The following is a 14475-nucleotide window of genomic DNA, read 5'->3' as shown; positions in this document are numbered from 1 at the left end:
AGAATAGAAAACACTTTTATAGTCAAGAGTATGTGTTATGAATTAAATAGGAGTTGGTTCCAAAAACTCATGGAGACATCTGAATCCCAAAGTCTCATGTTAACTCTTTAGGGTTGATGTTAATGATTAATGGGTAAGAGTGGATGTTTATCCAATTGTGAATTTGGGGTTTTTGGGAACTGATTGGACTGAATAAGTTTGCTAGGGAAGAGCCTCTTGATAGCATCGTGATGGGGTTTAAGAAGAGAAAACGTAGAGGAGAGAGGAAGCAGGTACTGTTTCTGTCTGTCCCTGTTGCCCAGTTTGCCATTGATACCTGCTCTGCCATTGCAGCCTTCACTAGTGAAAGGCCACCACAAAACACACTGAATACCAGAGTGAAAGAAAAAGTTTAAGTAGGGGAAGGGGGGGTGGGGACCCAACAAGCCACTCTCCACGCAGGAGAGATCAGCCTGTCGACCCCCCACACCAATAAAACCTTTCCTTTTACTCTGGTGTTTGGTGTGTTTTGTGATGTCCTTTTATTTGTGCTGTGACTCGGATCCAGGCTCTCCAGTTGACCCTGCTCTCCCCTCAGGGATCTGAACTGCATCCAGATCCTAGATTGACTCTCCTCTTGCTTGTCTCCTGAGTAATCTCATTCCTCTCCAGTTGACCCAGAATTTTAAACAGCATCACCTCATCTTGCTTTGTAATCAGGCATGGTCCAGGTAATGACCTCGACAATCAGTCCAAATGGCTCATTTGACCCCAACATTATTTGAGATCTCTATCATTTCTGTAAGCATTCAGGAAAGTGGAAGGAGATTCCCCACATTTAAGCTTTCTACTATCTCCAGTCTAAACCTTCTCTCTGCACTGCCTGTTCCCTAGCTCAGGTCATCTTGACACTAAGGCTCCTACTAAAGAGTCAGTTCCAAAGCCCCTTTGTTCTACATTTGATACTGCAGATGAGCCCCCACCTTCCCACCACCCAACACAGGTGCTGGCTCAGTCTCTTCCTGCTTGGGCCCTGGCATAGTCACCTCCATGCAATGACCTCAAATCCCACTCTTTGCTCTGGCTCTCATCACAGCTCCCATTCCTGCCCAGACATTTTAGGAAGTGGCATCTGTTTCTGCTCTGGCTCTCACTATACCTCCCCTTCCAGGAATTCCAGGAAGCAGCATGTATTTCTACACCCCTGTCTCCTGTAGGCCCTTATCTCAAAACCAACCCTTGCCCATTTCTAATCCTTCTCTTCCCCGTCTTATCTAAAACCCAGTCTTTGCTTCAAATTTTGCTCTTCCCTGTTCTTCCAAGCCAGCACACTGTTCCTGCCCTGAAACCACCCAAGCACTTGACACCCTTCTCCTATTCCAGTCCTCGAGTTATTTGCTCTCATGTGGCAGCTAGGGAGCCAGCCTCTGGTTACCCTTTTGAGGTGGAGGGAGTGGTGTCAGAGTCCATGTTCTTTTCTCACTCAGAAACCTGTCACAAATTGAACTAGATTATTTTATCTCTAATCCTACCACAAACATCAAAGGATTTCAAAACCTAACTCAGTCCTATGATCTGACTTTCATGATGTTTTTAATGATCCTTTCTAACATCCCCTCCTGGAGGAGCAAACGCAAGGCCCATCTCCATGCTGATGAGGCCCATCAAACTGACTCACCCCATCCCTTAGGTGTAGATGTGGTCCCAGAATAAGACCCCAACTTGGATTATAACTCTCCTAGTGATGTCACTGCTAGAAGTCATTTTATTACTTGACTGCCGACAGGACTCAAAAAATCCACCAGAAAGTCTGTAAATTATAATAAACTGGGAAAAGTTATTCAAGATATAAAGAAAAATCCCTCTGCCTTTTTGCAACAACTTAAGCACACTCTCATCCATTATACTAACCTAGACCAGAATCTCTCGTCAAGCACTACCTTCTCATGAATCATTTCTTTGCCCAGAGTTTTCTAGACATCAAGGCGAAGATAAAACTGCTTGAGAAGGGTCGATTAACCCCTTAGGTAGAAATCCTAGAGGTGTCTTTAAGGTATATAATGGGAGGGACAAGAGAGCTCAAAAGGCCAAATTTCAAATGCTGGCCAAGGCCTTTCAATACCCTGCTGCCTCCAGTAGTCCAGCTGGGTCCCTAGGAGCACGCTTTAAATTTGGCCAAATGAGCCACTGAGCCAGAAAGTGTCCCAACCCTAGGGACTCACCAGGTTCTTGTCCTACATGTTGCCAAAAGGACTACTGCATTGTCCTCTTGTCCATACGGTCAATGGCTATCTACTCCATGCATGCCAAATTTGACCTTATGTGGCTGACTATTGAGGACTAAAGGAACCCAGACTTCCACCACGCAACTATGACCATCACTCCATGGAAGTCCAGGGTAATTGTGATGGTAGCAGGTAGGCCAGTTTCTTTCCTTATTGACACTGGGGCAACCTTCTCAGTGGTTACCTGGTGTAGGAGCCCACCTCTGCTATTTCAACCTCCATAGTTGTGGTGGAGGGAAAACTTTAACAGACTCCAACAGACTTCCAACCTGCACTGCATAATGAATATGATGCCCTTTCTCATTCTTTTCTCCTTATACTTCAATGTCCTACTCCCTTCCTAGGAAGAAACACTCTCTATAAGTTTGATGCCCAGGTAATTTTTATCCTCTAACCATTGGCCCCATCCTCCAGCTTGCCTTCCCCTCCCTTCCTGTTACTGCTCTGTAAGGACAATCCTGGCCCAACCACCCTGCCTACCTCAGGACCCCTGTCCACTGTCAACTCACAGGTAGAGGATATTAGCCACCCTACAATAGTGGCTCATTGTTCTCCAGTAAATTAAAGTTTGAGAACTTCTAAGCCTCCACTCCCCTTGCCCCTCTCTCCTTTGAGGGTTAATGTTTATCATCACTAAATTCCTCCTTCAGAGTTACTCTGTAAAACCATCCTGACAGAAAAACAGTAACAACAACAATAACAACAAAACCTTAATGGATCCTTTTACCTAGTCCAAGACCTGCATCTTATCGATTCTATAGTCGTTCCCATACATCTAGTAGTACCCAACCCATACATCCTCCTTTTCTCTGAACCTGCCTCCACTTCTAAATTTTCAGTTCTAGATCCTGAAGATGCATTCATCATTATTCATCTACATCCTATCTCCCAGGATCTATTTGCTTGCCTGTGGACCAATCACGATTCCTGTGTCTCCACTCAATTAACCTGAACCGTCATCACCCAAGGGTTCAGGGATAGCCCTCATTTGTTTGGTCAAGCCCAGGCCAATGATCTAGACACTCTTGATTTAACCCACTCCATCCTTCTCCAGTATGTCAATGACATTATCCTTTGAAGCCCTTCAAACCTATATAGCCAACAACAGACTGCTATTCTTCTTAACTTCCTAGAAGCCAAGGAGTATCAAATATCCTATATTGGTGTACACCTTACCCCACTCACAAGGCCATAACCATGGACAGGAAAAGTCTCATCACTAACCTCCTGCTTCTCTCTACCAAAAAAAGAAATTCTTTCCTTTCTAGGCCTGGCAGAATTCCTATGTTCATGGATTCCAAACCTCTCTCTTCTAGCCCACACTCTACAAAGCTACCAGGGGATCCTTCCAATAGCCTATGATAACTCCAGTTACCTCATGATATCATAAACTACAACAGGCTATTCTACAGTTCCCTGCCCTACAGTTAGCAGATATCACCCGGTCTTCTTCATCTATGTCACTGAAAATCAAGGGGATAGCTTTAGGGGTTCTTGGCCATCAAAGTGGTCCCTCTTTTGCCCCTGTAGCCTATCTCTCAGAAACACTAGATCTCACAGTCAAGGACTGGGTACCCTGTTTACAAGTGCTAATCTCAGCAGTGGTTTACATAGAGGAGTCAAAAAGTTGACTTTGGTCACCACTTACTATGCTCTCCTCTCATCACCTCTCAGAACTCCTAACCCATACAGGCCTACAGTCTCTCTCACCATCTCACATTCTGGCCCTACAGGTGTCACTAATTGAAGATCCTACATTCACTTTTAAACCCTGTCCTCCCCTTAATCCAGCTACTCTTCTCCCCAACTTCCTTGCCATTTCTAGATCACACTGCTGTTTCCTCCTGCTGTACTGAAACTATTCAACACCTATTACCCCATCCCTCAAACATTCAGGAAGGTCCCTTTGTTAACCCTGCTCTGGTATGGTTTACAGATGGCAGTTCAGTCTACCATAAAGGAATCAAAAGGGCAGGATATGCTGTGGTTTTGACCACTGACATAGTTTATTACTGGACCAGTCCTTCCCAACACTTCTAATCAACAGGATGAGTTTTATGGCCTAACCCATGCCTTCATGTTGGCAAAAATAAATCTTTCACAGTCTATACCAACTCCAAATATGCCTTCTACATCCTCCTGTCCCACTCACTGATCTGGAAAGAAAGGGGTGTTCTCTCCACAAAGGGAACAGCCATCCCTAATGTGACTTACAACATTTCTGACTTAGAAGCAGCTATTCTACCAAAACTAATTGGAATTTTCCATTACAAAGCTCATCAAACTGATAATTCCATTGTCATGGCAGATAATAATAAGGAAGATCAGGCACCCCATCAAGCAGCTTTGTGTCCCCTCCATTCTAGCTCATCCACTGTACTAATAAATCACTGTCAAGACCAACAACCCCAACAGCTCTCCACCCAGGCCATTCTATTTTACCTCCATCATCTGTTTCATCCCAACCTTCCTTCCTTACTATCATTTGTCAAACAATCTCCCTCTCATGCCACAGGATACCAAGAATCTTCAACAACTCACTTCTTCATGCTTTATATGTCAACAAACAAGCTCTAATTCTAACCTCCATCCTCCATCTTTCCCTTCCCATCTCCTAGAGAATGTCTACCAGAGTCCCACTGGTGAATTGACTTTACCCATTTGCCCCAAGTATGACATTTTCAATATCTCTTGGATACCTTTCTCTGGATGGGTACCACTAACAAGTGAGCACTAACAGTATCCAACATCTTTTTTTTATTATTATTATTTCTTGACAGGCAGAGTGGACAGTGAGAGAGAGAGACAGAGAGAAAGATCTTTTTTTTTCCCGTTGGTTCACCCCGCAATGGTCACTGCGGCCGGCTCACTGCGCTGATCTGAAACCAGGAGCCAGGTGCTTCTCCTGGTCTCCCATGGGGTGCAGGGTCCAAGGACTTCGGCCATCCTCCACTGCAATCCTGTGCCACAGCAGAGAGCTAGACAGGAAGAGGAGCTACCGGGACTAGAATCCAGTGTGCTGACACCACAGGCGGAGGATTAGCCTATTGAGCCGTGGCGCCGGCCTAGTATCCAACATATTACTTCAGGAGATCATCCCCCATTTCACAGTCCCAGCCTCCCTCCAATCATTTACATCCAATATTTACATCGCAAATAACCCTAATACTGAATAAGACACTCAACACCCCTGGCATTTCCATATTCTTTACCACCCCTCCCCCAGTTCTCAGGGAAGGTAGAAAGGACAAATAATACACTGAAAGAAGCATTATAACCAAATACTCCCTTGAATTTCATCTAGACTGGACTAAACTTCTTTCCCTAACTCTGCTCAATATGAGGGCTCTTACATAAAGGCCTCTCAACCTTTCACTTTTTGAACTAATGTATGGACATCCCCCAGTTCCTCTAGCCATACACCAAAAATCTCCACTCTTACCACCCTATCTACTCTTGCCTCTCCTCAGATATCTTCAAGCAGAGTTATGAAAATATAAATACACCTACTGTCCAGCTCCAGGTTGAACCACCTCAGATAGCTTCCCTCCTATTTTAGTGGGTGATGAGGTCTTCCTATCCTCTTCATATCCCTCCTTGTCACCTGCTCCCACTAAGCTACAGGATAAATGGACCAGACCTTACCAGGTTATTCTCACTACCTCTACTACAGCAAAATTACAGGGGATCCCATATTGGGTTCACTTTACCCACCTTAAGCATTCCCTTTCCTCTCATTATACAGTTATTCCAAAAGGGCCACTCACACCCAAGTGTACCTGGACTCAAGCTCCACTACTAATGGTGCCCAGAAACTCAAACCCTTCTGCACTTGATGAAACTGCCTCCAAAAAAAGGTGACCACCCAACTATCTGCCATTTCCAACACTGGATAAGTACTGATCCTTGCTTATACCTCTACAAGCTTTTCCTACAACTTCTGTGGGAGGAATATCAAACATATTCCTTGCCCATCTGCCCCTCCTGGCTCCTTTTGAATATTAAAGATTTTACTTCTACGAAACCTTCTTAGTCTTCACTGCACTTGAGATCTACACTTTCCCTTATTTCCTCTTACTATCTCACTCCTTTTCCCACACTCTTTGATAAAACTCCTAATGACCTCTTCACTTCTGCTTCTCTTTACCACAATGAATTTCCCAATAATCTCATCTGTTCTGCTGTTTTGTGTTTATTCTGCATCTGCACTGGCCCCAGGAACATGTTACACATGGCAATTTCAGATTTACACAACTACCACTCCTGCTAAATTACTTAACTCCACCTACTGCCCCATCATGGGCTGTGTAGGCTCTACCAATCTGTATTTTAATTTCACTCAGTCCTGATCACATAATTATTTTGATTGGACAAGATAAACTTTATGTGGATTGGAAAGACATCTATAATACCATAATACCTCTGCTTAACCAAAGATAACACAGGCTCATGTAATGATGCTTACTGGAAATGTTGCTCATCATGGTCCTGTAAGTACTACTATACCAACCACAGATACGGCTTCCCAGGAAAACAACTCTCGAAGGTCTTGCCACAAGATGACGACATTCTCAAGGACAGTTAGGCCCAACCCCTTTTAACTTTCACTATAACAGACCCCTACCTCCATATCTGGCAATATGGAGTCAAGGGATTCATCACTTTATATATAGGCTCCAATATGACTGATCCTCATGGAGCCATAAAACTTATCAGGGCCTGTACTCAGCTCCCAGCAGCTTTCACGATGTGATGCTTGATATATACTTGTCCCAACTAATTGACTTGTTCCAACTAATTGACTTGGTCAAATCCCCATTAACTTGGCTACAACTCCTGGATCTGTCTCTCACCCTACTTTATCAGCTTCACAAACGACAATGCTTCAAAAGTACTCCCCTTCGGGAACCTACCTTTGCAACTACTCTAATCACTAATGTTTCTGTTTCTCCAAATTCCTGCACCCCCAATCCTTAGAAAATCATTGATAATCCTCTACACTCTGTAGGACAAGACGCAACATGTTGAGTTACCATTATAACAGAACGACCCAGCGAACTTATGCCACTTAACATTCCCTATATTGTCAATATCACTGTCACTTCCACCACTTCCTTCACTAACCCACCTGGAACCTCATTTCTTTATAATTATACCTTATACACCTGCATCAACAGTTCCATGTCTGATCCATGAGTATTGGGGACCCTTTCCCCTCACCTAACATTATATGACTACTCAGAGTTCCTTTTTATAGACTAATCCCTCTACTCACAAGAGACAAGTAGCCTTTTTCACAGACTTGGTTGGAATAAGCTTTGCAGCTTCCATCTCTTCTGTGATAGTCTTAGGAATTGCTCTAGGCCTCACTGTTATCTCAATTAACCAGCTCCAAAAACAACTCCAAAAACTACAAGAGGAGGTCACCACGTCCACTGAGACTTCAGCAGATGCTATTGGGGGGTCTTCAAAATCAGATTACTTCCACTAGTGGGTGTAGTGTTACGAAATAGGTGGGTGGGCTCTGGACCTTATAACAGCTGAGAAAAAGATAATTGTGTGTTTTTCTAGGAGAAGAATGTTTCCATTATGTTAATCAATAGGACCAGGTAACACAAAATGTTAAAACTCTTCAATAAATTGCCACGTCTATCAAACAGCCTTCACTAGGATCCAGGCATCCCCTCATTGCATGGATTCCTCTCATTACTTGATTGATGCCACTGCTGGGGTCACTTGCTGGCTTGCATATTGCCTTGTTTGTTCAAATGCTTACAGGAAGTACTAATAAAACAAACCAAAGTCTTCACTAATCAGGTGTTCAACTGGATGCTGTTGCATGTATATACTCAGCTCTCCACCCAGGAGATCACAGCTTGAGATGTTGTCGCATGCCAGCAGAGAGTGACTCATTGCCCCATGCCAGCAGTAAGTAGCTCCAGAGATAGATCATCATCCCTCCACCCCTCCTGGGCTTTTGGGGCTGATGTAATTCCATATAATGCTTGTTTTATATAAAACAAAAGAGGGAGATGTTAGGAAAACAAGCATCATCTTATCTGAGGCATCTTAAGCCTTGGGTGCCATCGCAGGCCTGGACCCAGTTGTCAAATAGGTTTTGGTTTCTCTGAGATAAGCTTCACTTTCCTAAGTCCAACCTGGTTTACTAGAAATTGACCAAATGGGTCAACCATATGCATTGCCCTCATTCACCCAATGGGATCTGTGGCTCTTACTTCCTTATCTCTGGGAGACTATATAAGAACTGTTTTTTCCAGCATAGGCTGCTGCTCTCTCTTGCACAGGGAGGCAGCCTGTTGGGTACCACCCACTCCAACAAGAATGCTTTTCCTTTTACTCTGGTATTAGGTGTGTTTGTGGTGGCCTTTCAACTAAAGTCCATGCTAATGAGACTGCATGATCTTGACCTGTTAACCTCCAAATTGTGAGCCAAAATAAACCTTATTTCTTCCCAAATGACTTCCATCTGGTATTTTAGTTAAAGTAACAAAAAGCTGACTAATGCAGTGATGACAGGCAGAAATAATTGTGGCACATCTACAAAAAGGAACAGAGATATTTTTCTGTCATTTGAAATACTATGTGGAGGTATGATTATAGACCTGATATTATAGAATTAGGTTTCCATACACATATGTTCATACTATGTAGAATAAAATAGCAGGATTTTAAACACATTGTGCCTCTTTTGTAATTTTAAACATACATGCATATTTAATTACATAATATACTCATATGAGAAACAATCAAAGCATACATTAAACAATGACACACATGCAAAATAAACAAAGTCTGAATCATTGTGCTCAAGTCTGGTGTATCTGATTACACATTGTTAATAGCTATTTTTATTCATATCTAATTATGTGATGTGAAATAATAAAGAATTTTATTTGTACCTTTTAAAAAAGCAGTGACTATTATTTGTAGAATATATGCACACAAATAGTTAATCAATTCAAATTTTAGTAGCATTTGCTGATATTTTTAAAAACTCGATTTAGTCTCAATTTCCCTATATGAACTATTTTTAATTCTATGATCTCAATTACTTCCTTAATGTAGTGACTATTATTTTTGGCAGGCTGATAACTCTCAATCCTTCCATTTCATCTCTGCTGCAAATTTTCATTACACTCTATGTCTTCTGTTACTGCTTTGAGAAACTATCATTACCAGATATCTAATCAAATTCTAATTACTAAATTACCCTTTCATCATTGGAGTAGACTTTAATTCTCAGTGGCAAGGAGGAAAGGAGTTGGATATAGTTACTGGAAAGAGTATTTAGAAAAATATTAGAAATTATACAAAGTATATTTTAATATGGCTCATTGTGTCATTACCTCCAACAATTTGCAATCTTGAGACATTTTAAAGAATTACTTTTCTATACTGTACAGTTCACTGAAACCCCCCAAACTAGATTATAAACCTTTACTATATGTACAAATCACTTGGGATGCTTTTAAAAATCAACATTCTTTACTTCACAGATTCTGTTCATATAATTTGGGTTTGACCTGAGGAACATGAATTGTTTTTTAAACAATCAATTCAAGTAATTGTTAGGTAAGTTACTAAGTGACCACATTATAGATACAGAGATTTAGCATTCTTTTGTAAATAATAGTCGAGTAAAAGATGGTTAGAGGAATAAACTGTTTTCCTAAAATATTTGTTTGGAAACTAGCTTTCTTTCTCCTAAGTTCATGATTTTTAAAATATTAGATTCGGCCGGCGCTGTGGCTTAACAGGCTAATCCTCTGCCTTGCGGCGCCGGCACACCGGGTACTAGTCCCGGTCGGGGCGCCGGATTCTATCCCGGTTGCCCCTCTTCCAGGCCAGCTCTCTGCTATGGCCCAGGAAGGCAGTGGAGGATGGCCCAAGTGCTTGGGCCCTGCACCCGCATGGGAGACCAGGAGAGGCACCTGGCTCCTGGCTTCGGATCAGCGAGATGCGCTGGCCGCAGCGGCCATTGGAGGGTGAACCAATGGCAAAAAGGAAGACCTTTCTCTCTGTCTCTCTCTCTCACTATCCACTCTGCCTGTCAAAAAAAAAAAAAAAATTAGATTCAATTATTCTTTTATAATGTTTATTTATTGTTTTATCCACAGCGCGCACACACACACACACACAAGGGGGTGGGGAGAGAGAGAGAGAGAGAGAGCAAGCGAGCCCAAGTTCTGGCTTCCAAATTCCCAGGGAGCAGGGATCCATTCCAGGTCTACGTGGTAGCAGAGATCCCATCCTTTGAGCCATCATCTGTCTCCTGGGATGTGCATTAGCAGGAACATAGGAATATGAAATCAGCAATGGATATGGGACTAGAACACATGTACTCTGATATGGCAAGCCATTGCACAAAATAAATGTTATATTCTTTTAAACCTATTGAAAATTACTAACAAATAACTGAAATGGAGAAATGGTAATTTTTGCAAAATTATGGTGTAGTAAGTTATTTTTGATGATACTCTCAATTTGATGACCATATAAGAATATAGTCATTTTAGTCCTCTAAAATAATCTATACCTAAATCACTATTTTCAAATTTTATGAATGTAAGAGACACATTAGTTTTATGCTAGAAAGCTTACATAAGAAAAATGTGGAAATTCTAGTATTTTTGCATCAGCCTTGAAAAGTAAATTTAGTAAGATGGATTACTTGTTCTTCATTACCATTTAAATATGGCTACTTCAGTCAAAAAATGGTTTTAATGTTGGCAAAGTACATAGCAATTATTTGGAGGGAAAAATTGAGAGTCATTTGCCACAAAAGTATTTTGGAACTTTAAGAGGGAAAAGAAGCCTTGCAATTAAAGAGCACTTTTTAAAGAGAAAGGTGTATTTATGTAGATTTTTAAAAATCATAACCTTTGAATAATGATTTGTTACTGAATGCCTTCCACAGGTGTTCAGGTGTTCTGAATAACAAATTTGTCAGGAATAATTGGTAGGTTATATTACCTTAAGAAAAGGTAGTTATTTCACTGGTAAATAGAAGAAGGAGGTATGTGTGGGTAGTTTTATATTCACATTTTGTTAGCAAAAAAGATGCTATACATAGTTTATATAATTTTCTGATATATTCATAGTTGTAATTTTAAATAAAATTTATGACATTAGCTATTTTGCAGTTGTTTTATAAGATAATTATCTTGGATTTTTAAGGATATGAGAAAACTCTTAAATGAAATCCAAACAGACATAAAAATAAATTAGTTTTTCATAGTGAGTGAAATTTTATGAGCGCCTCCTATTCAGTGAATTTCATCTGCAACCAGTAAAAGTATCTAAAACAAAGGTAGCTTTCGTGTGTTAATGAGATGGCTTTTACTGAATAACTTTCTTGTGGGTCTCACTGCCCCATGTAATTTGGAAGGATAAGCAATTTATTATCTGTCATGAATGGGCATTATGATCTTTTTGTATCATTTGGAGTCAAGGATTCTAAGTCCTATGACAATATTTTTGTTTTCTAATTATATTTCTATTTTAATCTGTAATAAAATGTGATTTAAAATGGTATGGTACTTGTTCGAGGGGACCAAATTGAAAAGCTAGTTGTATACTTCATTTATTACCAGAATCAAATCTAATATACAAGATGGTGTTATGAGTTCATATTAACATTTTTGTAAAATAAACAGAATTATTAATTAATAATTAAATAATTAATAATTGCTAATAATTAATTAATAAAAGACATGAGCTCAACCTACAACAGATCTACAGATGAACAAATGTTTAAAACCATTTTATTTAGGAACATCAGTGTAACGTGTACCCTTCTCCATAGTTTTTCTGTTTTGTCAATTGCTGTGCACAACTTCTAAAGAATTTGTTTGTATTAACATTATTTTTGGTATTTTTTTCTTTTTTAAAAAGCTTAAATCAGCTTCTAAATTATAGTATCAATGATCAGTTTTGTTCAATTATAATCACTTAAATTGGAAATATGTTAAAATATTTCTACATTGTCAAGTTTATTAATTCATATCTTATACATTCACATCACATTAATATTAACCCTGCAACCATTTGCTTGAAGAAAATTAAATTTCTACATTTATAAATTAATTCAATATACATCATTTATCTGTGTCTCTCTATGTGTTTGTGTCTCTTTCCTAATTCCTCCAACTTTCATTTTCATCTATGACTATTCAAATGTTATGTTTGTAAAAATTATATACAAAATATAAAAAGTAACTGAATTTGAAATGTGTATTAAAACTAAATATCTGTCTTCTTTTTCTAAACGCCTCCTCCCAGAACTCAGAGGGAGTTTTTTGAGGTATCTTGAAAACTTCCAGAGTTTAAACTGACTGATGTATATAATTTATAAAAATTTTAATCCCATTAAAAATTAGCATACTTTGTTCACGTTTTATTTTATTTTCAAAACTGGGAACCAGCACTGATTTAGATATACCATAATTCTAAAACATCTTTCTAACTATTAATGTCTACATATCTAAGGACAAAATATATTTATTAGCTACATTATACAAATAGTAAATGAATGAAATTTTCTATAAAGTTAAAAAATATATATGGAAGTGACTGTGTGTTAAAGACATCATGAGCCATAAAGCTCCTAACCAGAGCTGGGTCTTTTTTGAGGTTTTATTCTCTCAAAGCTGCTCCCAAAGTCAAAGCCTCAGTTGTGCTCACAGGAGGACCCCTGCAACCTTGGGCCCTTGAGTTCACCAAATTGCCAAATGGCTTAGTGATTGCTTCTCTGGAAAACTATGTTCCTGCATCCAGAATTGGTTGTTCATCAAAACAGGTAGTAGATAGGAGGACTCCAACAACTTAGGGACCTCTCATTTGCTGCCATCTAATTTGACTACTTAAGAAGCTTCATCTTTCAAGAAAACACATGGAATTGAAGCAGCTGGAGGTACAAGAAGTGTGATTGCAATAAGGGAAAATATGGCCATACACCATGCAATGCCTGTGGGGCCATGTTGATATTCTAATGGAGTTCCTGCTCAGTGTCACCATAAACCAAAATTCGGTTGTGGGGAAGTACCTGCACTCCAGTCTCATCTACGGATTGGCAAAGCTGTGGCTTTTCTGAGTCCTCTGACTAATGCCATTGAAAATCTGCATGCTGCAGCCTACCAGAATGCCTTGGCTCATTCCTTGTATTGTCCTGACGATAGGATTGGAAATGTGACAGCAGAGGAGTTACTTCATTGTGTTCAGAACCACTTCACAAATGCAAGAATGGCTTTGATTGGACTTGATGTGAGTCATCCTGTCCTCAAGCAAATTGCTTAACAATTTCTCAATATGAGGAGTGGGCTTAGTTTGGCTACTGCAAAAACCAAATACCATGGAGGTGAAATTCGAGAATAGACTGGAGACAGACTCGTCCTTGCTGCTGTTGTAGCAGAAAGTGTTGCCACGGGAAGTGCAGAAGCAAATGCATTTAGTGTCCTTCAGCATGTCCTCCATGCCAGACCCCACGTCAAGAGGGGGCAGTAATGCCAACAACCTTGTACACCAGGCTGTTGACAAGGGAACTCACCAGCCATTTGATGTTTCTACTTTTAATGCCAGTTACTTCCATTCTGGAGTCTTCAGGATCTTCTGGGCAGCAGCTGCTGGAGATATTATCAAGGATTCCTACAACCATGTTAAAACAGTTGCTTAAGGAAACCTCTCCAGTGCAGATGTGCAAGCTGCTAAGAACGAGCTGAAAGCTGGATACTTAACGTCAGTGGAGTCTTCGGAGGGCTTCCTAGATGAAGTTGGATTCCAGGCTCTGAGTGCTGGTTCTTATGTGCCGTGGTTCAGAGTCATTCAGCAAATTGATTGGGTGGCTGATGCTGATATCATAAATGCTGCAGAGAAGTTTGTTTCTGGCTGGAATTCAATGGCAGCAAGTGGAAATTTGAGTCCTACACTTTTTGTTGATAAGTGATAATATGGAAGCATGTATTACAGGACAAAGCTGAACATTTTCTTAGCCCATGACAGAAAACACATCAAAGTTAAAAGTCTCTAACAAAGCATCTTTTCTTTTTGTCCGCATGAATGCTGGTAATTATTCTCAGCTGACTTAAAGTCATTAAAACATCCAAATTAATGTTAAAATATAGATAGATAGATAGATAACCACATCCAGCCTATTTTTCTTACCAAAAGGAGGCACTGTTCGACTATTGGGAAA

At 40.2% G+C, this 14475-nt stretch overlaps 1 pseudogene; it reads left to right on the top strand.

Annotated features, from left to right (window-relative positions):
• Positions 1-230: 230 nt before the first annotated feature.
• On the top strand, positions 231-14226 carry LOC133766339 (cytochrome b-c1 complex subunit 2, mitochondrial-like; annotated as a pseudogene).
• Positions 14227-14475: the final 249 nt, after the last annotated feature.

The sequence above is a fragment of the Lepus europaeus genome, chromosome 9 (assembly GCF_033115175.1).
Source record: "Lepus europaeus isolate LE1 chromosome 9, mLepTim1.pri, whole genome shotgun sequence".
Taxonomy (NCBI): domain Eukaryota; kingdom Metazoa; phylum Chordata; class Mammalia; order Lagomorpha; family Leporidae; genus Lepus; species Lepus europaeus.
Note: the sequence above shows the minus strand (reverse complement) of the source record. Positions and strands in the feature narration are given on the sequence as shown.